This window comes from Oncorhynchus gorbuscha, linkage group LG03 (assembly GCF_021184085.1).
Source record: "Oncorhynchus gorbuscha isolate QuinsamMale2020 ecotype Even-year linkage group LG03, OgorEven_v1.0, whole genome shotgun sequence".
NCBI lineage: Eukaryota > Metazoa > Chordata > Actinopteri > Salmoniformes > Salmonidae > Oncorhynchus > Oncorhynchus gorbuscha.
Window position 1 is genome coordinate 20,020,499 of NC_060175.1, and position 26,016 is coordinate 20,046,514.

Here is a 26,016-nt window from a genome sequence, read left to right on the forward strand (position 1 = left end):
CCAAATCATCGTGAGAGACTCAACATATTTATAAATAGACAGAATGAGAGAGAGGACCCGAAAACATGAATAGAACCATATGGTATTGGTAAGAAAGTAACTAATCTTGTGACAATATAGCGTGGCCTTCCCTCAGAGCCGAGCCAGCTCCATTCTGTGTCATGTCAGAGACATTCATGAACAGACTGCAACCCTGCAACCGGAGAAGGTCAGTCCGTGGCTAGGCAAAGAACAAAGTGATGCTGGATCTGAGGAGGAAATGACTATGCTGCCAAACAGTCAATTACACGTAATTACAATAATTCAACCTTGGAAGATGGTTTATTCAATTTTATGATGAGGTTTTCTCTTTCATCAAATGCTTCATAGGAGACAAGGGGTGGATGGAGGATAAGGACAAGGAATGGTACTTTGTGAAACAGATATGTTTTTCCTTTGTCGGAATAGCTCATTTTTGTCTTTTATCTCCCAGTGACTAGCGCTTTGCGGTTTATGTTATCTCAAAGTTTGATATGTCTTCCTCTAACTCACTGTTGTGTCGTCACTTTGCCCTGTGATGTCCTTTGGTGCAAAACTCAGCACACTCCATCTATAACCACAGCAAAATAGCTTTCCTTTGCCCATTTTTCACTTGGCCTTGTGTAAATATTGCAATGGCAATGTTGTTTGCTCCTCTAGGTCTGACTAGACAAAATTGATAGGGCAGATTTTTTTTTAATCCTCTGAAGTAAGATCCCTTATTTCACGTTGTGTTATAGACCACCCCCCCCCCCTGTTTAATAAACTAGAGAAATGATCAAGGTAGAAGTTCAATCTTTGTGCATATAGATTTATATGACTCTATTGCAAATCAAATCACATTGTCAATCAAATGTATTTATATAGCCCTTCGTACATCAGCTGACAACTCAAAGTGCTGTACAGAAACCCAGCCTAAAACCCCAAACAGCAAGCATTGCAGGTGTAGAAGCACGGTGGCTAGGAAAAACTCCCTAGAAAGGCCAAAACCTATGAAGAAACCTAGAGAGGAACCAGGCTGTGTGGGGTGGCCAGTCCTCTTCTGGCTGTGCCTGGTGGAGATTATAACAGAACATGGCCAAGATGTTCAAATGTTCATAAATGACCAGCATGGTCAAATAATAATAATCACAGGCAGAACAGTTGAAACTGGAGCAGCAGCACGGCCAGGTGGACTGGGGACAGCAAGGAGTCATCATGTCAGGTAGTCCTGAGGCATGGTCCTAGGGCTCAGGTCCTCAGAGAGAGAGAGAGAATGAAAGAAAGAGAGAAAGAGAGAATTAGAGAGAGCATACTTAAATTCACACAGGACACCGGATAGGACAGGAGAAGTACTCCAGATATAACAAACAGACGCTAGCCCCCGGACACATAAACTACTGCAGCATAAATATTGGAGGCTGAGACAGGAGGGGTCAGGAGACACTGTGGCCCCATCCGGTGACACCCCCGGACAGGGCCAAACAGGAAGGATATAACCCCACCTACTTTGCCAAAGCGCAGCCCCCACACCACTAGAGGGAGATCTTCAACCACCAACTCACCATCCTGAGACAAGGCCGGGTATAGCCCACAACGATCTCCGCCACGGCACAACCCAAGGGGGGAGCGCCATCCCAGACAGGAAGATCACATCAGTGACTCAACCCACTCAAGTGACGCCCCCTCCTAGGGACGGTATGAAAGAGCCCTAGTAAGCCAGTGACTCAGCCCCTGTAATAGGGTTAGAGGCAGAGAATCCCAGTGGAAAGAGGGGAACCGGCCAGGCAGAGACAGCAAGGGCAGTTCGTTGCTCCAGAGCCTTTCCGTTCACCTTCACACTCCTGGGCCAGACTACACTCAATCATATGACCCACTGAAGAGATGAGTCTTCAGTAATGACTTAAAAGTTGAGACCGAGTTTGCATCTCTCACATGGGTAGGCATTCCATAAAAATGGAGCTCTATAGGAGAAAGCCCTGCATCCGGCTGTTTGCTTAGAAATTCTAGGGACAATTAGGAGGCCTGCGTCTTGTGACCGTAGCGTACGTGTAGGTATGTAGGGCAGGACCAAATCAGAGAGATAGGTAGGAGCAAGCCCATGTAATGCTTTGTAGGTTAGCAGTAAAACCTTGAAATCAGCCCTTGCCTTGACATGAATCCAGTATAGGGAGGCTAGCACTGGAGTAATATGATAAAACATTTTGGTTCTAGTCAGGATTCTAGCAGCCATATTTAGCACTAACTGAAGTTATTTAGTGCTTTATCTGGGTACCTGGAAAGTAGAGCATTGCAGTAGTCTAACCTAGAAGTGACAAAAGCATGGATTAATTTTTCTGCATCATTTTTGGACAGAAAGTTTCTGATTTTTGCAATGTTACGTAGATGGAAAAAAGCTGTCCTTGAAATGGTCTTGATATGTTCTTCAAAAGAGAGATCAGGGTCCAGAGTAACGCCGAGGTCCTTCACAGTTTTATTTGAGACGACTGTACAACCATTAAGATTAATTGTCAGATTCAACAGAAGATCCCTTTGTTTCTTGGGACCTAGAACAAGCATCTCTGTTTTGTTTAAAAGCAGAAAGCAGAAAGTTTGCAGCCATCCACTTCCTTATGTCTGAAACACATGCTTCTAGCAAGGGAAATTTTGGGGCTTCACCATGTTTCATTGAAATGTACAGCTGTGTGTCATCCGCATAGCAGTGAAAGTTAACATTATGTTTTCGAATGACATCCCCAAGAGGTAAAGTATATAGTGAAAACAATAGTGGTCCTAAAACGGAACCTTTTTAGTTTTTAGGGGGGCAACTGCATCTAGGGTATTGCGCAAGGTTAAATTGAGTTCCTCAGTTAGGTGGTTAACTGATTTTTGTCCTCTGGCGTCCTTGGGAAGACAGAGGGAGTCTGGAAGGACATCAAGGAATCTTTGTGTTGTCCTTGAATTTATAGCACGACTTTTGATGTTCCTTGGTTGGGGTCTGAGCAGATTATTTGTTGCAATTGCAAACGTAATAAAATGGTGGTCCGATAGTCCAGGATTATGAGGAAAAACATTAAGATCCACAACATTTATTCAATGGGACAAAACTAGGTCCAGAGTATGACTGTGACAGTGAGTAGATCCAAAGACATGTTGGACAAAACCCACTGAGTCAATGATGGTTCCGAAAACCTTTTGGCGTGGGTCTGTAGACTCAAAAGCTTAAAAGACGAAACCGTCATGTTTTTGTGTAAATTGAAATTTGCTATCGTAAATGTTAGCAACACCTCCGCCTTTGCAGGATGCATGGGGGATATGGTCACTAGTGTAGCCAGGAGGTGAGGCCTCATTTAACACAGTAAATTCATCAGGCTTAAGCCATGTTTCAGTCAGGCAAATCACATCAAGATTATGATCAGTGATTAGTTCATTGACTATAATTGCCTTTGAAGTAAGGGATCTAACATTAAGTAGCCATATTTCTTTCATTTTGAGATGTGAGGTATCATGATCTCTTTCGATAATGACAGGAATGGAGGAGGTCTTTATCCTAGTGAGATTGCTAAGGCGAACACCGCCATGTTTAGTTTTGCCCAACCTCGGTTGAGGCACAGACATGGTCTCAACGGGGATAGCTGAGCTGACTACACTGACTGTGCTAGTGGCAGACTCCACTATGCTGGCATGCTGGCTACCATCATGCTGCCTGACCTGCACCCTATTTCATTGTGGAGCTAGAGGAAAAACACACTCAGTAAATACTTGTATTCGTAGGCAATGTTAGACACAGACTGTGGACTGAGGTAGACACTGTACAGCAACTGAATACAGTCGACCCTATATGATTGATAGTCATTTTTATTTAATTTTAGGTCTTTGTGTGTTTCTCCAATGAAATATAGACCCCTTAAAAATACCAAATCATAGATGAGGGTAGAGAGGGCCTTTGAATTGAAGCAACCCCTGAACCAGAAAATAATCAGGGGACTTAGACAGGGCACTGTGGCTGGAAATTCTCTGTGAATACTGGCTTCAACTATGACCGTTTTGGAAACTGCCTTTTTGGCATTCGCATCGAGCCCTCTCTGTCTGTCACAAGGTCAATTTGGGCTCTTTCTGACCTAGAAGCTGATGAGTAGCTTCTCTGTTTTTCAGAGGCTCGCATCATCAAAAAAATGTATTGATGCACGCCTCCATACAACCCCGACCTCACCATCTAGACCTGTGGCTTGCCTTCTCTCTAAACATTAAAAGGATCTCTTCTAGCCAATTTTTTTGTTGTATTTTTCCCCTGTTTTCCTTTTGGTATTTCTTCTCATCTTCCCACTCAGAGACAGAAATCATGGTTGGGCTTTTCTGGATTGTGGCCAAGTCTTCGCACAGCTTGTCCTGATTACTAACCAGACTAGAGCCCATGGTTTGATGGAACCAAACCTCTGGCCGCTTGTTTCCCTCCCTACATGTTTTGATGTGATGGCCTATGAGGGTTTCCTAAAGGACAGGGGGATGTGACTGCAAGGGACCCCTGCAAATGTTGCACAGGCAGCAGACAGAGACAGAACATACTGTATTATCATTCAGTTCTAACGTAAATGATTGTGTGATGATTAAAAATAATGGTCATTTTTCACTTAATGACTGGTTACGGGGACCATGCACAGTCGTAAGGATGATATCACCTTTCCCTCTGAGAACCTATTGACAGTGTACACCTGCTTTGTCAGGCCAGTGCTCAAGTACGCTGCCCTGGTATGGCCACTGGGTCTCATACAGGCGTGCATGGGAATTATGCTTCAACGCCACACTTCAGCTACGTGCAATGAACTGGGGTTACATGCCTTTGAAGCCTGTCACACCCACCTGTTTATAAAATCTTTACCTTTCCCATTTGTTTCAGGATCCGTCTTCTGTATGGGTGACCCCTTATACTATTGCACGTTTTCCACATTAGTATTCCTTGTAAGCCTCTCTATCCTCTCCTCCCTTCTGATCACTGTTTTCGTCTGTGTTGTATCAACACCAATTGCTTTCCAGGCAATTAGTACAGGCAAACAGAGCAGACAAGCAGGCCTGAGCCTTAATGCACTAAACTACTCTGGTAGTAAATACTGACTGATTCCTGAAAGCATTGTCATTTAAAACCCAGTGGCTCTGGTCTTTGTCTGAGGAGAGAGTTCCTTTGAAATGCCAGGCCACAGGAATACATCCCTATGTGGATCACAATGGATGATTTTGCCAGATAAAGGGAGATTACAGTTAACTATCTTTCATTATCCCAACAGGTTCTGTATTATGCTGTAGTGAGGGCAGGTTGCAACATAACTGAGGCTCTTATGAACTGCTGAATTTGATTTTTTATTTAACAAAGCAAAACAGTTAAGAACAAACTCTTATTTACAATGACTGCCTAAGAACAGGAGCAGAATGACAGATTTTTACCTTGACAGCTCAAGGATTTGATCTAGCAGCCTTTCAGTTACTGGCCCATCGCTCTAACCACCAGGCTACCTGCTACCACCAAAAACTGGTTTCAAAGGATGGGATGACTAGTTTGATTCTTGCCTTTGTAGCCTCCACACAATCTACACTCTGAGGAATATTTAAATATATATATATATATTTATCCTTTATTTAACTAGGCAAGTCAGTTAAGAACAAATTCTTATTTACAATGACGGCCTACCAAAAGGCAAAAGGCCTATTGCAGGGACGGGGGCTGGGATGACATTTTTTTATATATATAAATAAACATAGGACAAAACACATATCACGACAAGAGAGACAACACTACATACATAGAGACCTAAGACAACAGCATAGCAAGGCGGCAACACATGACAACACAGCATGGTAGTAACACAACATGACAACGACATGGTAGCAACACAACATGGTAGAAGCATAAACATGGTACAAACATTATTGGGCACAGACAACAGCACAAAGGGCAAGACGTTAGAGACAACAATACATCACACAAAGCAGCCACAACTATCATTGAGTGTTCATGATTAAGTCTTTGAATGAAGAGATTGAGATAAATGTGTCCAGTTTGAGTGTTTTTTGCAGCTCGTTCCAGTCGCTAGCTGCATGGAACTGAAAAGACTAGCTACCCAGGGATGTGTGTGCTTTGGGGACCTTTAACAGAATGTGACTGACAGAACGGGTGTTGTATGTGGAGGATGAGGGCTGCAGTAGATATCTCAGATACGGGGAGTGAGGCCTAAGAGGGTTTTATAAATAAGCATCAACCAGTGGGTTTTGCAACAGGTATACAGAGATAACCAGTTTACAGAGGAGTATAGAGTGCAGTGATGTGTCCTATAAGGAGCACTGGTGGCAAATCGGATGGCCGAATGGTAAAGAACATCTAGCCGCTTGAGAGCACCCTTACCAGCTGATCTATAACTTATGTCTCCATAATCTAGCATGGGTAGGATGGTCATCTGAATCATGCTTAGTTTGGCAGCTTGGGTGAAAGAGGAGCGATTACGATAGAGGAAACCAGGTCAAGATTTAACATTAACCTGCAGCTTTGACATGTGCTGAGAGAAGGAGTGTGTACCATCTAGCCATACTTCCAAGTACTTGTATGAGGTGACTACCTCAAGCTCTAAACCCTCAGAGGTAGCAATCACACCGGTGGGGAGAGGGGCATTCTTCTTACCAAACCACATGACCTTTATTTTGGAGGTGTCCAGAACAAGGTTAAGGGTAGACACCGCTTGTGGGACACCAAGAAAGCTTTGTTGTAGACCATATAACACAAAATCCGGGGAGGGGCTAGCTGAGTATAAGACTGTATCATCTGCATGTAAATGGATGAGAGAGCTTCCTACTGCCTGAGCTATGTTGTTGATGTAAATTCAGAATAGCATGGGGCCTAGGATCGAACCTTGGGGTACTCCCTTGGTGACAGGCAATGGCTGAGAGAGAAGATTTTCTGACTTTATACACTATACTCTATGAGAGAGGTAGTTAGCAAAGCAGGCTAAAGACCCCTCAGATACACCAATACTCCTTAGCCGGCCCACAAGAATGGAAGGGTCTACCGTATCAAAAGCTTTGGCCTAGTCAATAAAAATAGCAGCACAACATTGTTTAGAATCAAGGGCAATGGTGTCATCATTGAGGACCTTTAAGGATGCAGTGACACATCCATACCCTGAGCGGAAACAGGATTGCATACCAGAGAGAATACTATAGACATCAAGAAAGCCAGTCAGTTGATTATTGAAGTTTTTCCAACACTTTTGATAAACAGGGCAAAATAGAAATAGGCCTGTAAGAATAGTGGTGAGTCAAAGAACCCTGGAGTTCCTCAAGGAACCATTGCTAGTCAATGGTTCATATTTGCACCTTCGGTTAGTTAAGGGGTTCTTGGAGGCGCTCCGCACTGCTAAAGCTAAAGCTAACTCTCTCTCCTCTGCTCTCATCCTTCTAGATCTATCGGCTGCCTTCGATACTGTGAACCATCAGATCCTCCTCTCCACCCTCTCCGAGTTGGGCATCTCCGGCGCGGCCCACGCTTGGATTGCGTCCTACCTGACAGGTCGCTCCTACCAAGTGGCGTGGCGAGAATCTGTCTCCTCACCACGCGCTCTCACCACTGGTGTCCCCCAGGGCTCTGTTCTTGGCCCTCTCCTATTCTCGCTATACACCAAGTCACTTGGCTCTGTCATAACCTCACATGGTCTCTCTTATCATTGCTATGCAGACGACACACAATTAATCTTCTCCTTTCCCCCTTCTGATGACCAGGTGGCGAATCGCATCTCTGCATGTCTGGCAGACATATCAGTGTGGATGACGGATCACCACCTCAAGCTGAACCTCGGCAAGACGGAGCTGCTCTTCCTCCCGGGGAAGGACTGCCCGTTCCATGATCTCGCCATCACGGTTGACAACTCCATTGTGTCCTCCTCCCAGAGCGCCAAGAACCTTGGCGTGATCCTGGACAACACCCTGTCGTTCTCAACTAACATCAAGGCGGTGGCCCGTTCCTGTAGGTTCATGCTCTACAACATCCGCAGAGTACGACCCTGCCTCACACAGGAAGCGGCGCAGGTCCTAATCCAGGCACTTGTCATCTCCCGTCTGGATTACTGCAACTCGCTGTTGGCTGGGCTCCTGCCTGTGCCATTAAACCCCTTCAACTCATCCAGAACGCCGCAGCCCGTCTGGTGTTCAACCTTCCCAAGTTCTCTCACGTCACCCCGCTCCTCCGTTCTCTCCACTGGCTTCCAGTTGAAGCTCGCATCCGCTACAAGACCATGGTGCTTGCCTACGGAGCTGTGAGGGGAACGGCACCTCAGTACCTCCAGGCTCTGATCAGGCCCTACACCCAAACAAGGGCACTGCGTTCATCCACCTCTGGCCTGCTCGCCTCCCTACCACTGAGGAAGTACAGCTCCCGCTCAGCCCAGTCAAAACTGTTCGCTGCCCTGGCCCCCCCAATGGTGGAACAAACTCCCTCACGACGCCAGGACAGCGGAGTCAATCACCACCTTCCGGAGACACCTGAAACCCCACCTCTTTAAGGAATACCTAGGATAGGTTAAGTAATCCCTCTCACCCCACCCCCCCCCTAAGTTTTAGATGCACTATTGTTAAGTGACTGTCCCACTGGATGTCATAAGGTGAATGCACCAATTTGTAAGTCGCTCTGGATAAGAGCGTCTGCTAAATGACTTAAATGTAATGTAAATGGTAGAACTTTAATGGTTAAATGTAGCGACAGGTTCCTGGAGGGAACCTGCAAGCTGATTTCTGTTGTCAGTTGGACGGTGTTTCCTCTGACACATTGGTGCGGCTGGCTTCCGGGTTCAGCGAGCAGTGTGTTAAGATAGAGGACGCATGACTCTCAACCTTTGCCTCTCCCAAGTCCGTTGGAGAGTTGCAGCGATGAGACAAGATCAAGGATGTTTTACTATTTGCGGTGTACAAACGTAATATGATGAACTGGAATGATATTTATGCTAACAAATTACCTCTAATTAGGCACGCCTCCAATCTGATAGGCTGCAACCTCTCCCATATATTATTAAAAAGGTTCCAGTTTTAACCTTTACACGTGGTTTCCTCGAAGAACCTTTTGAGAGGGGTTCCTTGAGGAATGTTAGAAAGGTTCCACCGGTGTGGCAACCCAAAAGGTTCTTCAGGCACCTTTACTTCTATGAGTCTATGAAACCCTCTTCTTAGGTTATATCAAGTTACAAAGTGCTGGATGTACATGTATTTTATGTTGTGATTCAGATATCCTTTTTTAGGCATTCTGTTCGGCAAATGTGCATGTTAGGATTTGTCATCTTACAAAATCTCATTTGTGTAAAGATATGCTTTAGGAAGCTTGATTGTATGCCCGATTTATGTCAATATTAAGCATAGTATTTTACTGAGAACAAAACCAAATCAGATGAAATTAGAAGATTAAAGAGTGGCAAAATCAAAGCATTAATAAGGTAAGAAGAGTAAAGAGCTTCAAACAAAGGTTGGGAAAAAAATGCTTTGTATGCAAATTCAGCAGTCTGCGAGGCACCTCAACACCATGTGAAAGGATGTAACACAATGCAAAGAATGCCAGACCTAGTGGCGTTGATATTGTAACCCTTTCCTCAGAGGCTTTCATACAGAAAGAGAGAGAGAGGGGGGGGAGGAACCAAAGGAGAGAGGGAAAGAGAGAACAGATAGAGACACTTCTAACAGCGGCAGGGGAGCCTGGGGCCAACGGGGCCCAGAAGATGGATGGAGAGGGAGCCCTGCCAGGAGTCCGTCTCGAGGTCCCTGTCTCCCCGACCTCTCCGCGCTCCCATCCAGGCCAGGACAGCACCCCTATTCCACTCCCTATCACTCCATGATCCCTCCCTCCCTCCTCTCCTCTCCTCTACTCTCATTAGGGCTCATTTCCACTTCAAAGTAGCCATTATCAGGCATCTCTGAAGGTAATTAGGAATGGGTGGCTTTGAGTAGTGGACACGCCACGGCTTTAAGGGAGTCATCCCCATTGTGGCCTTTGTGGGCCCACCGACATTGATGGAGGGGATGCCACGCATGTCCCATGCAGGCCCTGCCAGCTCTCCCTTTGACTGGTAAACAGGGGAGTAAAACGGTGTGTAATTAACTGACAGTCAAAGCAGGACCTGTTCTGTTTGACAGACTGGGGGGGTGCACTTCAAGACTTTAAAATGGGTGGTGGTAGGGGGTGGGGGTATGGTGGAAAAAGTCATAAGAGGTCCTTTGGAATGAATGAGAAAAGAAAAGGCAGTAGGGCACAATGGTGAGCCTATGAAACGGAGAGGCCAAAAACCCACTCTGGACAATGAAATAGAGTCAATGTTTACTCACGCACACCTAGGGATGGTTTCAACGTGTAAGAGAAGGGGGAGGCTTGTGTTGTCAAAACACTGCCTGGCTGCATCATCTATGAAAGAGATAATGAGAAACGGAGAATTGTGGAACATCTGGCAGCAGAACAGCTCTTTTGGTGTCTATGTTCACAACTTTCATTTGGTCATTTATGAAGGCACTTTTTGAATTGTGGTGGATACAGACAGAGAAAGACGCTGTCACCAAATAAATGTGTCATTATTTTCGTGTCTACGGCGACTTCTGCTCTGCAACTCAACAGGGGTGAGAGTTGGTGAAACCCTCGGTTTTTTGGTACTGAGTGTTATACAGTATGTGGTTTGAGAATGGCGGTTTGTGTAAAGTCATCCGGATGGCTATTACTGTACTACGGCTGCCTGCCAGGCCAATGAAAATGGTGAATAATAACGTGCAAAGTGAAGACAGCTGTAGTACTGGAGACCAATGTTAAAGGCCCAGTGCAGATAAAAATGTGATTTTCTTGTATTATATACACTGCTCAAAAAAATAAAGGGAACACTTAAACAACACAATGTAACTCCAAGTCAATCACACTTCTGTGAAATTAAACTGTCCACTTAGGAAGCAACACTGATTGACAATACATTTCACATGCTGTTGTGCAAATGGAATAGAAAACAGGTGGAAATTATAGGCAATTAGCAAGACACCCCCAATAAAGGACTGGTTCTGCAGGTGATGACCACAGACCACTTCTCAGTTCCTATGCTTCCTGGCTGATGTTTTGGTCACTTTTGAATGCTGGCGGTGCTTTCACTCTAGTGGTAGCATGAGACGGAGGAGTCTACAACCCACACAGGTGGCTCAGGTAGTGCAGCTCATCCAGGATGGCACATCAATGCGAACTGTGGCAAGAAGGTTTGCTGTGTCTGTCAGCGTAGTGTCCAGAGCATGGAGGCGCTACTAGGAGACAGGCCAATACATCAGGAGATGTGGAGGAGGACGTAGGAGGGCAACAACCCAGCAACAGGACCGCTACTTCCGCCTTTGTGCATGGAGGAGCAGGAGGAGAACTGCCAGAGCCCTCCAGCAGGGCACATATGTGCATGTGTCTGCTCAAACGGTCAGAAACAGACTCCATGAGGGTGGTATGAGGGCCCAACGTCCACAGGTTTTTGGTTGTGCTTTACAGCGCAACACCGTGCAGGACGTTTGGCATTTGCCAGAGAACACCAAGATTGGCAAATTTGCCACTGGCGCCCTGTGCTCTTCACAGATGAAAACAGGTTCACACTGAGCATATGTGACAAACGTGACAGAGTCTGGAGACGCCGTGGAGAACATTCTGCTGTCTGCAACATCCTCCAGCATGACCGGTTTGGCGGTGGGTCAGTCATGGTGTGGGGTGGCATTTTGTTGGGGGGCTGCACAGCCCTCCATGTGTTCACCAGAGGTAGCCTGACTGCCATTAGGTACCGAGATGAGATCCTCAGACCCTTTGTGAGACCATATGCTGGTGCGGTTGGCCCTGGGTTCCTCCTTTTTTTAACCACGTTTATTTAACAAGGTAGGCAAGTTGAGAACAAGTTCTCATTTACAATTGCGACTTGGCCAAGATAAAGCAAAGCAGTTCGACAGATACAACGACACAGAGTTACACATGGAGTAAAACAAACATACAGTCAATAATACAGTATAAACAAGTCTATATATGATGTGAGCAAATGAGGTGAGATAAGGGAGGTAAAGGCAAAAAAAAAGGCCATGGTGGCAAAATAAATACAGTAAAACACTGGAATGGTAGATTTGCAGTGGAAGAAAGTGCAAAGTAGAAATAAAAATAATGGGGTGCAAAGGAGCAAAATAAATAAATAAATAAAATAAATACAGTAGGGAAAGAAGTAGTTGTTTGGGCTAAATTATCGGTGGGCTATGTACAGGTGCAGTAATCTGTGAGCTGCTCTGACAGTTGGTGTTTAAAGCTAGTGAGGGAGATAAGTGTTTCCAGTTTCAGAGATGTTTGTAGTTCGTTCCAGTCATTGGCAGCAGAGAACTGGAAGCGGCCAAAGAAAGAATTGGTTTTGGGGGTGACCAGAGAGATATACCTGCTGGAGCGCGTGCTACAGGTGGGTGATGCTATGGTGACCAGCAAGCTAAGATAAGGGGGGACTTTACCTAGCAGGGTCTTGTAGATGACATGGAGCCAGTGGGTTTGGCGAGGACTATGAAGCGAGGGCCAGCCAACGAGAGCGTACAGGTCGCAATGGTGGGTAGTATATGGGGCTTTGGTGACAAAACGGATTGCACTGTGATAGACTGCATCCAATTTGTTGAGTAGGGTATTGGAGGCTATTTTGTCAATTACATCGCTGAAGTCAAGGATTGGTAGGATGGTCAGTTTTACAAGGGTATGTTTGGCAGCATGAGTGAAGGATGCTTTGTTGCGAAATAGGAAGCCAATTCTAGATTTAACTTTGGATTGGAGATGTTTGATGTGGGTCTGGAAGGAGAGTTTACAGTCTAACCAGACACCTAGGTATTTGTAGTTGTCTACGTATTCTAAGTCAGAGCCGTCCAGAGTAGTGATGCTGGACAGACGGGCAGGTGCAGGCAGCGATTGGTGGAAGAGCATGCATTTTACTTGTATTTAAGAGCAATTGGAGGCCATGGAAGGAGAGTTGTATGGCATTGCAGCTTGCCGGGAGGTTTGTTAACACAATGTCCAAAGAAGGGCCAGAGCTATACAGAATGGTGTCGTCTGCGTAGAGGTGGATCAGTTAATCACCAGCAGCATGAGCGACATCATTGATATACACAGAGAAAAGAGTCGGCCCAATGGCGGTTATGATATCGTTTAGGACCAGTGTGGCTGAGGTACACCCATGGCCAGCTTGGAAACCAGATTGCATAGTGGAGAAGGTACGGTGGGATTCGAAATGGTCGGTGATCTGTTTGTTAACTTGGCTTTCAAAGATTTTACAAAGGCAGGGCAGGATGGATATAGGTCTATAACAGTTTGGGTCTAGAGTGGCTCCCCCTTTGAAGAGGGGGATGACCGCGGCAGCTTTCCAATCTTTGGGATCTCAGACGATACAAAAAAGAGGTTGAACAGGCTAGTAATAGGGGTTACAACAATTTCAGCGGATCATTTTAGAACGAGAGGGTCCAGATTGTCTAGCCCAGCTGATTTGTAGGCATCCAGATTTTTTTGCTCTTTGTCACGTTCTGACCTGAGTTCTTTTATTATGTCTTTGTTTTAGTATGGTCAGGGCGTGAGTTGCGTGGGTTGTCTATGCTCCGTTTTCTATGTTGTGTTTGCGTTTGGCCTGGTATGGTTCTCAATCAGAAGCAGGTGTCATTAGTTGCCTCTGATTAAGAATCATACTTAGGTAGCCTTTTCCCACTTGTGTTTCGTGGGTGTTTATTTTCTGCTCTGTGTTTTGTTTCACCGTTCAGGACTGTTCGTTTGTCATTTTATTGTTTTTGTTTCAGTGTTCACTATTCGTATTAAAAATAAAGTTGAACACTTACCACGCTGTGCTTTGGTCCTCTTCTTCATACGACGACCGTTACACAAACACCCACCACAACAAGACCAAGCAGCGTGGTACCCAGGAGCAGCGGGTTCAAGACTCCTGGACTTGGGGGGAGATTTTGAATGGTAAGGGTCCCTGGGTACAGCCGGGAGAATATCACCGCCCCAAGGCAGAGCTGGAGGCAGCGAAAGCCAAGAGGCAGCGTTATGAGGAGGCAGCACGGCACCGTGGCTGGGAGCCCGAGAGGCAGTCCCAAAAATGTATTGGGTGGAAGCACACGGGAATGTGGCTAAGTCAGGTAGGAGACCTGAGCCAACTCCCCGTGCTTACCGTGGAGAGAGAGGGACCGGGCAGGCACCGTGTTATGCCGTGAGGCGCACGGTGTCCCCGGTGCGCAGGCATAGCCCGGTGCGGTACATAGCAGCGCCTCATATTGGCCGGGTTAGAGTGGGCATCGAGCCAGGTGCCACGAAGCCGGCTCAGCGCATCTGGTCTCCAGTGAGTCTCCTCGGGCCGGGGTACATGGCACCAGCCTTACACATGGTGTCCCCGGTTTACCAGCACAGCCCAGTGCGGGCTATTCCACCTTGCCGCACTGGCCTGGCTACGGGGAGCATTCAACCAGGTAAGGTTGGGCAGGCTCGGTGCTCGAGAGCTCCAGTGCGCCTTCACAGTCCGGTCTATCCGGTGCCACCTTGATGCACCAGCCCTCCGGTGGCAGCCCCCCACACCAGGCTGTCTCTCCGTCTCCTTCCTACAGGTGCTCCCACCTGCTCAGCACTGCCAGAGTCTTCCTCCTGCCCAGCGCTGCCAGAGTCTCCCGTCTGTCCTGAGCTGCCAGAGTCACCTGTCTGTCCTGAGCTGCCAGAGTCTCCCGTCTGTCCTGAGCTGCCAGAGTCTCCCGTCTGTCCTGAGCTGCCAGAGTCTCCCGTCTGTCCTGAGCTGCCAGAGTCACCTGTCTGTCCTGAGCTGCCAGAGTCGCCCATCTGTCCTGAGCTGCCAGAGTCGTCAGTCAGCCAGGAGCTGCCAGAGACGTCAGTCAGCCAGGAGATGACAGAATCACCCTTCACTCCGGAGCCGCCGGAGTCTCCCGCTTGTCCGGTGCTGCCGGAATCTCCCGTCTGTCCGGTGCTGCCAGAATCTCCCGTCCATTCGGGACCCGTGGCTTGGGTCCCCAGTCCGAGGTCACGGAGGTGGGTAAAGAGGCGAAGATGAACTATGGTTGGGTCCATGTCCCGTGCCAGAGACACCCACCCAGACCCTCCCCTATAGGTTTAGGTTTTGCGGCCAGAGTCCGCACCTTTATGGGGGGGATACTGTCACATTCTGACCTTGGTTCTTTTATTATGTCTTTGTTTTAGTATGGTCAGGGCATGAGTTGGGTGGGTTGTCTATGTTCCGTTTTCTATGTTGTGTTTGCGTTTGGCCTGGTATGGTATGGTTCTCAATCAGAGGCAGGTGTCGTTAGTTGTCTCTGATTAAGAATCATACTTAGGTAGCCTTTTGGGTGTTTATTTTCTGCTCTGAGTTTTGCTTCACCGTTCAGGACTGTTCATTTTTCACTTTATTGTTTTTGTTTCAGTGTTCACTATTCTTATTAAAAATCAAGTTGAACACTTACCACGATGCGCTTTGGTCCTCAGCTTCATACGACAACCGTTACACTCTTTCAGAACATCAGCTGTCTCGATTTTGATGAAGGTGAAGTGCGGGGGAGGGGGGGGATTGGGAAAGTTGCTGCAGGGGGTGCAGAGCTGTTAGCCGGGGTAAGGGTAGCCAGGTGGAAAGCATGACCAGCCGTAGAAAAATGCCAGGTGGAAAGACATGACCAGTGGGCCTGGGAGGAAAAATGCTTACTGTCCCAAAAAATTCTCGGGATGCAAATGTCTGTTTTGTAGCCTTTGATTTATCGGTGGTGACAGTGTTTCCTAGCCGCAGTGCAGTGGGCAGCTGGGAGGAGGTGCCCTTATTCTCAATGGACTTTACATTGTCCCAAAAAAGATTAGAAAGACCTGCTCACTGAAGTGTTTTAGGGAGCGTTTGACAGTGATGAGGGGTGGTCGTTTGACGGTGGACCAATTACAGACACAAGAAATGAGGCAGTGATCCCTGAGATCCTGGTTGAAGACAGCAGAAGTGTATTTAGAGGTCAAGTTGGTCAGGATGATATCTAATAGGGTGCCCATGGTTACGGATTTAGATTTGTACCTGGTAGGTTCCTTGATAATTTCTGTGAGATTGAGGGCATCTAGTTTAGATTGTAGGCCGACCAGGGTGTTAAGCATATCCCAGTTTAGGTCACCTAACAGTACAAACTCTGAAGATAGATAGGGAGCAATCAATTCACATATGGAGTCCAGGGCACAGCTGGGGGCTGAGGGGGGTCTATAACAAGCGGCAACGGTGAGAGCCTTGTTTCAGGAATAGTTGATTTTTAAAAGTAGAAGCTTGAATTGTTTGGGCACAGAACTGGATAGTAAGACAGATCTCTGCAGTAGATTGCAACTCCACCCCCTTTGGCAGTTCTATCTTGTCGGAAAATGTTGTAGTTGGGGATGGAAATTTCAGCATTTTTGTGGCATTCCTAAGAGAGGATTCAGACACGGCTAGGACATCAGGGTTGGCAGAGTGTGCTAAAGCAGTGAATAAAACAAGCTTGGGGAGGAGGCTTTAGATGTTAACATGCATGAAACCAAGGCTTTAATAGTTACAGAAGTCAACAAATGAGAGCACCTGGAGAAAAGGAGTGGTGCTGGGGGCTGCAGGGCCTGGGTTAACTTCTACATCACCAGAGGAACAGAGGAGTAGGATAAGGGTATGGCTAAAGGCTATAAGGACTGGTCATCTAGTGCATTCAGAACAGAGAGTAAAAGGAGCAAATTTCTGGGCGTGGAAGAATAGATTCAAGGCATAATGTACAGACAAGGGTATGGTAGGATGTAAGTACAGTGGAGGTAAACCTAGGCATTGAATTGAGTGACGATGAGAGAGGTTTTGTCTCTAGAGGCAACAGTTAAGCCAGGTGAGGTCACCACATGTGTGGGGGGTGGGACAAAAGGGCTATCTAAGGCATGTAGGGCAGGGCTGGGGGCTCTACAGTGAAATAAAACAACAATATCTAACCAAAAAGCAATAGACAAGGCATATTGACACTAGGGAGAGGCATGTGTAGCTGCGTGATCATAGGGTCCAATGATCAGCAATAGGTGAGTCAGGGAGCCGTTCAGTGGTCGTTACTACGCTAGGTGAGCTGGAGACATGACAATTCAGACAGCTAGCGGGCCGGGGCTAGCAGATGGGCCTTCGGCTGCGTCGCAACGGAAGAGCCTGTTGAAACCACCTAGGACAATTACGTCGGCAGACCAGTCGTGATGGATTGGTGGGGCTCCGTGTCGGCAATAAAGCGTCCAATTGGCAATAGCGGCATTGTAGCCCAAGAATTAGCTGGTAGACCTCTTCGGCTAGCCGGGAGATGGGACAAGCTTGAGGCTAGCTCAAGGCTAAATGGTGCTTGCTTCGGGACAGAGGTGTTCGCCAGCAGTAGCCACTTGAATGCAGCTGGCTAGCTGGGATGATCCGGTGAAATCGACCCGGGCTTGCGGCAGGAATCTGGTGTTAAGGTATAGGTCAAGCAGTCCGATATTCTCTGGGTTAAAATCGCGCTGTGCAGACTGCTGGCTGGAGTCCGAGTTAACGTTGAAGACCGCTAGCAGTGGCTGACTGACTACTAGCTAGTAGCTAGTTAGCTGGCTAGCTTCTGATGGAAGTTCCGATTCTAAAGTATAAAAATAGCAGATCCGTACCACATTGGGTGAGGCGGGTTGCAGGAAAGTATATTCAGTTCGTGGATAGAAAGTGAGATTAAAATACATACTAAATATATACGAAAAACGAGGAAAACTGCTATATACATGAGACAAGACTGGACAAGACAAATACACGTCAGACTGCTACGCAAACGTGGAACAGAATATGATATAGTGGAGTCAAAGTGAAAGTAAATGTTGTCAAAAATATAAAGGGTAAAGTACAGATACCCTTAAAAAACTACTGAAGTAGTACTTTAAAGTATTGTTACTTCAGTACACCACTGCTGGGTACAGATGTCAGTTCAATCAATTTTCCATATTGATTCAACATCTTTACATATAATTTTTGTTTTAGGAAACAATGTGTATTCAACCAGTTTTTGACAAGTGGGATGTTCTGGCTTACAATAGAGTTTGGCATTCAAGGGCATTTCTGAAAGTCTTGATTGAATAACGTATAATGAATCATCGTTGCAATCCGTCATCTTTGTAATTGTCAATATATGCAATAATAATCAAAAACAGCAAGGAGAATAGATATGCTAAGAGAAAGCATTTCAAAATTTCATATTTTCCCTACCAAGTCAGAGAAAACATTTATGCCCTATTATGTCACCAAAGTGACATATAACTACCATGGTTAAATGCCACCATTCTGACATATTTCTAATGAGATCTAGGTCTGGTCCTTAGACAACATTGTTCCTTTTTACACTTTTTTACAAAGCGAGTCATCAGAATTAAAATATTTAGTCATTCTTTGATGCTCTCCCTAGTTAGCAACCTCCCACTGAGCACTGACATCCTGTCTGCTTGAGCCTGTCGGTAGGAAGCCCCCTGGGTTAATCAAAACATGACTACAAGATAGCCAGAGGAGGGGGGTTGGGGAGAGAGGAGGCAGTAAAGAGAGAGGAGGCAGTAGATGGAGTAGAGAGGGAGAAGGAGAGACCATCAGAGGGAGGAGAGAGAGATAGAGAGAGACAATCAGTGTCAGAGTTAGTATACTTGAGCATACTTTTAGTCCAATAGTAGGCTTCACTTGGGAACTTTTTGACTATTCCTTGTCAGCATAACCATTCCTTGCCCCCCCTCTCCTTTAACCCATGGAGTTCTTCAGTTCTGTTTCCCATACATCACACTTCTTTATGACGAGCAGTGACACAGAGCTTTCCCTGCAGCTATACATAACCTGGGAGATTATCAGGAGTGGGTGGAATTAAGGGAAATCACTATAGATAATTACTTATGCTAATGTCACTACTTCCGCCGAAGTTGGTCCCTCTCCTTGTTCGGGCGGCGTTCGGCGGTCGACATTACCGGTCGACGTCACCGGCTTTCTAGTCACCACCTATCCATGTTTCATACCTGGTTTCCATTCCATAATCAGTGTTCCTTATTTTACCCTCTGGCTTCCCTTTCTGTTTTGTGCGTGATTGTCATTGTCATGTGGTTTCGTTATTTTGTGCTCTGGATATTTGTGTTTTTCCTTGTTGGAACATTGCTTAATTTTTGAGTAAATTCTCTGATTATTACTCATACCTGTGTCCTGTGCCTGACTCCGCCTTATCCATTCACTTAATCTCTGACAGCTAAACAATCCCAATAAACCCATTCACACTGCCTCCGAGGGGTTCTACAAATCAGCCGGGCTAGACAATCTGGACCCTCCCTTTCTAAAATGATCTGCCGAAATGGTTGCAACCCCTATTACTAGCCTGTTCAACCTCTCTTTCGTATCGTCTGATATTCCCAAAGATTGTAAAGCTGCCACGGTCATCCCCCTCTTCAAAGGGGGTGACACTCTAGACCCAAACTGCTACAGACCTATATCTATCCTACCCTGTCTTTCTTAGGTCTTTGAAAGCCAAGTTAACAAACAGATTACAGACCATTTCGAATCCCACAGTACCTTCTCCACTATGCAATATGGTTTCAGAGCTGGTCACGACATCATAACTTCCATCGATAAGAGACATTACTCTGCAGCCGTATTCATCGACCTGGCCAAGGCTTTCGACTCTGTCAATCACCACATTCTTATTGGCAGACTCGACAGCCTTGGTTTCTCAAATGATTGCCTCGCCTGGTTTACCAACTACATCTCTGATAGAGTTCAGTGTGTCAAATTGGAGGGCCTGTTGTCCGGACCTCTGGTAGTCTCTATTGGGGGTGCCACAGGGTTCAATCCTCGGGCCGACTGGTGATTCTCTGGTTCACCTCTACGCAGACGACACCATTCTGTACACTTCTGGCCACTCTTTAGACACTGTGTTAACCTCTTCAGTCGACCCTCTACTTTTTCGAACATTCTGTTAAAAATTGCGCAACATTTCAGCGCCCTGCTACTCATGCCAAGAATATAGTATATGCATATGATTAGTATGTGTGGATAGAAAACACTCAGACGTTTATAAAACTGGTTCAATCACGGCTGTGACTTTAACAGAACGTGCGTTTCATTGAAAAGTGCAGGAAAATCTGATCACTGAAACCCATTGTTATGGGCGACAGACATTAAATAGGGCTGAGGTTGCAGTACCTACAGCTTCCACACGATGTCAACAGTCTTGTCATTTGCCAATTCTTTGTTTCTTGGTCAAACGAACAAGAGACAGGCTTTTTCTTCAGGTCTCCGACCAGATGTTTTGGTTGAGAAATACACGGACAGTATTTCAAGACAGACCCCTATAGAAAACACTTTGTCTCGTGATTAATTTGATCGCTTATTAACGTTTACTAATACCTAAAGTTGCATTACAAAAGTATTTCGAAGTGTTTTGTGAAAGTTTATCGTCGACTTTTTGAATTTTAAAAAATGACGTTACGTTATGAAACGCTGTTTTTTTCCGTTTATCACACAGTCTTCATAGATCGATATCTAGGCTATATATGGACCGATTTAATCGAAAAAAAGACCCAATAGTGATCATGGGACATCTAGGAGTGCCAACAAAGAAGATGGTCAAAGGTAATGAATGTTTTATATTTTATTTGTGCGGTTTGTGTAGCGCCGACTATGCTAATTATTTTGTTTACGTCCCCTGCGGGTCTTTTGGGGTGTTACATGCTGTCAGATAGTAGCTTCTCATGCTTTCGCCGAAAAGCATTTTAAAATATGACTTGTTGCCTGGATTCACAACGAGTGTAGCTTTAATTCAATACCCTGCATGTGTATTTTAATGAATGTTTGAGTTTTAACTAATACTATTAGCATTTAGCGTAGCGCATTTGCATTTCCAGAGCTCTAGATGGGACGCCTGCGTGCCAGGTAGGAGCAAGAGGTTAACCTCTCTATGGTATGTGGGACGCTAGTGTCCCATCTGGCCAACATCCAGTGAGGTTGCAGAGCACCAAATTAAATTACAGAAATGCTCATTATACAAATTCAGAAAACAAAACATATTTTACATAGGTTTAAAGATTAACTTCTTGTTAACCCAACCACAGTGTCATATTTATAAAATGCTTTTCGGCGAAAGCATACCTAGCCCAGAACATACCTAGCCCAGAACATAGCCCAGTTGACAAATTATTACAAACAGTAACCAGCCAAGCAGAAGCGTTACAAAACTCAGAAATAGAGATAAAATTAATCCCTTACCTTTGATGATCTTCATATGGTGGCAATCAGAAGACATTAATTTACTCAATAAATGTTCCTTTTGTTCGATGAAGTCTCTTTATATCCAAAAACCTTTTGTTAGCACATTTTCTTCAGTAATCCACAGGCTCAAACTCAGTCAAAACAATCAGACAAAAAATCCAAATTGTATCCGTAAAGTTCATAGAAACATGTCAAACAATGTTTATATTCAATCCTCAGGTTGCTTTTTAGCCTAAATGATCTATAATATTTCAACCGGACAATAACGTCTTCAATATAAAAGGTAAACAAGAAATGCACATGTGCCTGAAAAAACTCTCCGTCAAGTTAGGGTCCACTCGTTCAGACTGGTCTTACTCCCTCATAAGAATACAAGCCTGAAACGATTTCTAAAGACTGTTGACATCTAGTGGAAGGCATAGGAACTGCAAATGGAGTCCTAAGTCAATGGATACTGTAATGGCATTGAATAGAAAACTACAACAAACAAAAAAACTACTTCCGGAATGGATTTTTCTCAGATTTTCGCCTGCTAAATCAGTTCTGTTATACTCACAGACACTATTTTAACAGTTTTGTAAACTATGTATTTGGAAGTTCATATTTATGTAATTGGAGAGGAGAAAGAGGCACTATACAGGTAACAACAATCATTTAGGAGATGTAAATGTTAAAATGTATAGCTGAATGTTGGATACATCCACAAACAAAAATGGAGATTAAGAGAATGTACTCTATATCGCCGCAAGCACAATGAATGGGTACCCAAGGACCATGCCTTTTAGATAATGCTCAAATCTATTACAATGTAAAATGTATTTATGTGGTTTCATAAATGAATAAAGCAATAACTGATAGACGCACAAACACACTACATATTAATGTTTTTAAATGTATGTAAATTGTAGTCTTTTGTCTGTAATATCTTTTTTATTATTTGTCGGACCCCAGTAACAATAGCTGTCGCCATTGGCATTGGCTGATGGGGATCCTAATAAATCACATCAAAGCAGTTACTATGTAACTACGTACAGTATTAATACAAGATTCTTACTACGGAAATTACTGTGTCGCTACGAAGATAGAATATTGTGCAGGATTACAGATACAAGTGTTCCAATGAGACATGCTGTTGCATATTAAAAGGGCAAGAGACTCCGTAATCTTTGTTGCCTGCAGTTATGGCAAAATGAATGCCTCCTTTTGCTTTGGAGGTTATGTTGTGCATGATACATACAGTATCCAAAAAAACAGTTAAAGATCTCGCATGTCCAAGTCCTAATGAGAAATAATCCCCCCCGGTGCTAGAAAGGGGAGTCAAAAGGGCGTAATTGACCCGGCAGTTGACAGCATGTTCCCAAACTCTGGTAATTGACCCGAGCAGAGATGGAGTTCTGTTCTGACAAGCAAAACTGATAGATACATACCCCAAGCGACTTACAGCTGTAATCGCAGCAAAAGTTGGCGCTACAAAGTATTAACTTAAGGGGGCTGAATAATTTTGCACGCCCAATTTTTCAGTTTTTGATTTGTTAAAAAAAGTTTGAAATATCCAATAAATGTCGTTCCACTTCATGATTGTGTCCCACTTGTTGTTGATTCTTCTCAAAAAAAATACAGTTTTATATCTTTATGTTTGAAGCCTGAAATGTGGCAAAAGGTCGCAAAGTTCAAGGGGGCCGAATACTTTCGCAAGGCACTGTATAAGTTCCTTTGAACGGGGTAGGGTAGGAGGTGCCAGACGCACCGGTTTGAGTGTGTCAAGAACTGCAACATTGCTGGGATTTTCATGTTCAACAGTTTCCTGTGTGTATCAAGAATGGTTCACCACCCAAAGGACATCCAACTTGCCACAACTGTGGGAGGTATGGAAGACACCTTATAGAGTCCATTTCCCCTGACAAATTTAGGCTGATCTAAGGGCAAAACGGGGAGCAACTCAATTTTAGGAAGGTGTTCCTAATTGTTTGTACACTCAGTGTGATTTTTATCTTATTTCATATCATACATGCATTCAGTAAGTATTTTGGTTGAACTTGGGATCCCTGTTGCGATCTACTTGAATACCATTAAAATCACATTTGTTCCCTCATCTCACTGTAAATAGATTTGGAATCCAAGTGGGAAAAGTACATTGGCTAACATTGGCAGAGGAGGCTGGTGGAAGGAGCTGTATGAGAACGGGCTCATTGTAATGGCTGGAATGGAACAAATTGAACGGTATCAAACACATCAAACATATGGAAACCACATGTTTGACTATATTCCATTCCAGCCATTACAATGAGCCTGTTCTCCTACAGCTCCTCCCACCAACCTCCTCTGATTTCATGCCTATATGGTAGTTAATGAAGTCATTAGAAACAAACATTTCCAGTGGCCCTTTATTACATAATACACAAAAATTATGTAACAATAAGTTATACAAACATTTCCAGTGGGCCTTTATTACCTAGCACAAACAAAATATTGTCACAATAAGTTATACAATCATTTAAACTGTTTGTTGCTTGATTGTGAAGTAAATTGTAAGCAGTTAGGCCCTCCAAGCCAAGTCACATTATACATATTAGGAACATGGTGGGTCCGTTTGTTTGAATCTCAGAGGCGAGTCATCAGCCAAAATGTAAGTGTTATGATTTGAAATTCATGAATGTTTGGACTATTACCCTTCGCGGGCTAAATCGAGGGGCTCTCAAGTTGGAGCTTTTTGTTGACTTTGCTAACATGCTTTGAGTCACTTTCAGCATCTATTGTTCAAACAATTTAAGTTATCTAGGCCCAGGATGCACACGAAGAATTGGACACCAATGAGTATATCTTATCTAAATCTTGAGGCAGACATGGCTTTGTCTCACTAGCACTCTACTTTGTGATTACTAATGTGTCGGTATTGACATTGAAACAAGGCGCTACCAGACAGGGGAAGCAAATGCTGCCATTCACCCTCTAAAGTCGTTATAAGGAGGTAGATTCAAAATGTGTGTAGGGACCCAATACTGTCTATTAAAAATGTCAAGCTGTTATCAAATGTGATCCGATTCGGGAAACTAGGCATATGTCACAAGTCATAACTTCACAGGAGAGCTATCTGAACGTAAAAATTATTTGTTTATCAAAATGTGTTTTTTTGTTTGTTGCCTTCTCGAACATGTGAACGTTCATGTGCCTTAATATCAAACTTGTATGCCATCTGTAAATATGAATAAAAAAATTAAATTACGAGCCTAGTTGGTTTAGCCACAGAAAAATACCAACCTTCCCGCTAGCCATGATTGGCTGAGATAATGAGTGGGCTGGACATGCCGAGAGATGAGTTTGGAATGGTCTTCCATATAGAATGCATCTGTCTATTGGAGCTGGTCAGTATGTTTAGGTAAACGTGTCGAACGTGGGTTGAATTTGAATATAATCTTTTTATCACGTAGTTAAACTGCATAAACCTAATGTCAAGTTAAAGTACACTGTTATCTCGCTAACATTAGCTGGATGGCTCGCTAGCTAGCTATATCTAGGCTCTCCACTTTCTGGAGGACCGAGTTTTGAAATCAGTGGAATTTGAGTATGATAAATAAGGAGATAGAGAAAACACCAGTCTGGAATACAACGTCTTTACTAAGGCAACCATGCATGTCATCAGAAAGGAGACACGTCCAACAATGATGTACACTGATGGTAAGATTTTCAGATATTACACGTTTCTAATTTTGACAGAAAGTGGTTTCATTTCAAGTGCACCGTTAACTAGCTAACGTTATGTGTATGATCTTATTCTTCGTATCTCAGACACATTTGCTTGATCAGTAATAGCCATAGAACCTGGTTGGTTAACTACCTGCAGATTCATGCAAGGTAGGAACGTCGTGAGTTGGTATTATGGTCCGTTGTTTAGCTAGCTACCTAGCTACATGTCTTAGCAGAAGACTCCACTATAATTTTGACAAAGTATTTTCATTTCAACCTAAAGTGTACTGTTAGCTAGCTAGCTAACATTAACTGGCTGGCTCGCTAACTAACGTCATGTCATGCATTGGGATTCATTGTTTACCTAGCTAGCTATCTAGCTACATTTCTTACCAAAAGACTATCGTCTTAGTGTGCCAGAGCGCATAATAACTGATGCATTTTTGAATGCTCAACATCCTGCTAAATATGTCCGGTGTCGGTAAACATCGGCAACAAAGTGTAATTCAATTGTTACCAGCAGCACAGTTACAGTCACCAATGCTCTGGATAACATGACAAAAACCTAACCAGCTCTGCTAGGGCAAGTAAAATGGTCAGAGTGGGGTATTCTCTCATTACGTGTCTGGAAGCAGCTTGCCAATGTTAGCCAGTTAGCTTGGGTGCTTGACTGTAGTTGTGAGGTCTGAGCTTTCGGAACAACCCTACTTATTGGCCAGATCGTCCAGTGTGCGCTCTGAACACGAAACCACAGATAGATCGATAGGGCGCGTAATGTTCAGTGAGCTGTTCACTCTCTCTCTCTTAGATGTCTGAAAGTAGCTGGCAAGTTAATACAGAACGCTCGGATCAACCCTTAAAGAGATGGGTGGGGCTTAAGAGGGTGTGAACTATGCTGAATGGTTGTAGACAAGGAAGGGATCTCCAATAGTAGTACGAAACATTGAAAGATGGTTTTCTCAAAGTGAGGTTACAAGTTGATCAACTTTCAAAGCAGAATTACATTCCCATTGTTTCCTCAAATGCAGTGTATGATATACAATGTTGTAGCTCTGAGTCTCTACTTTAATCCAATGTAAAA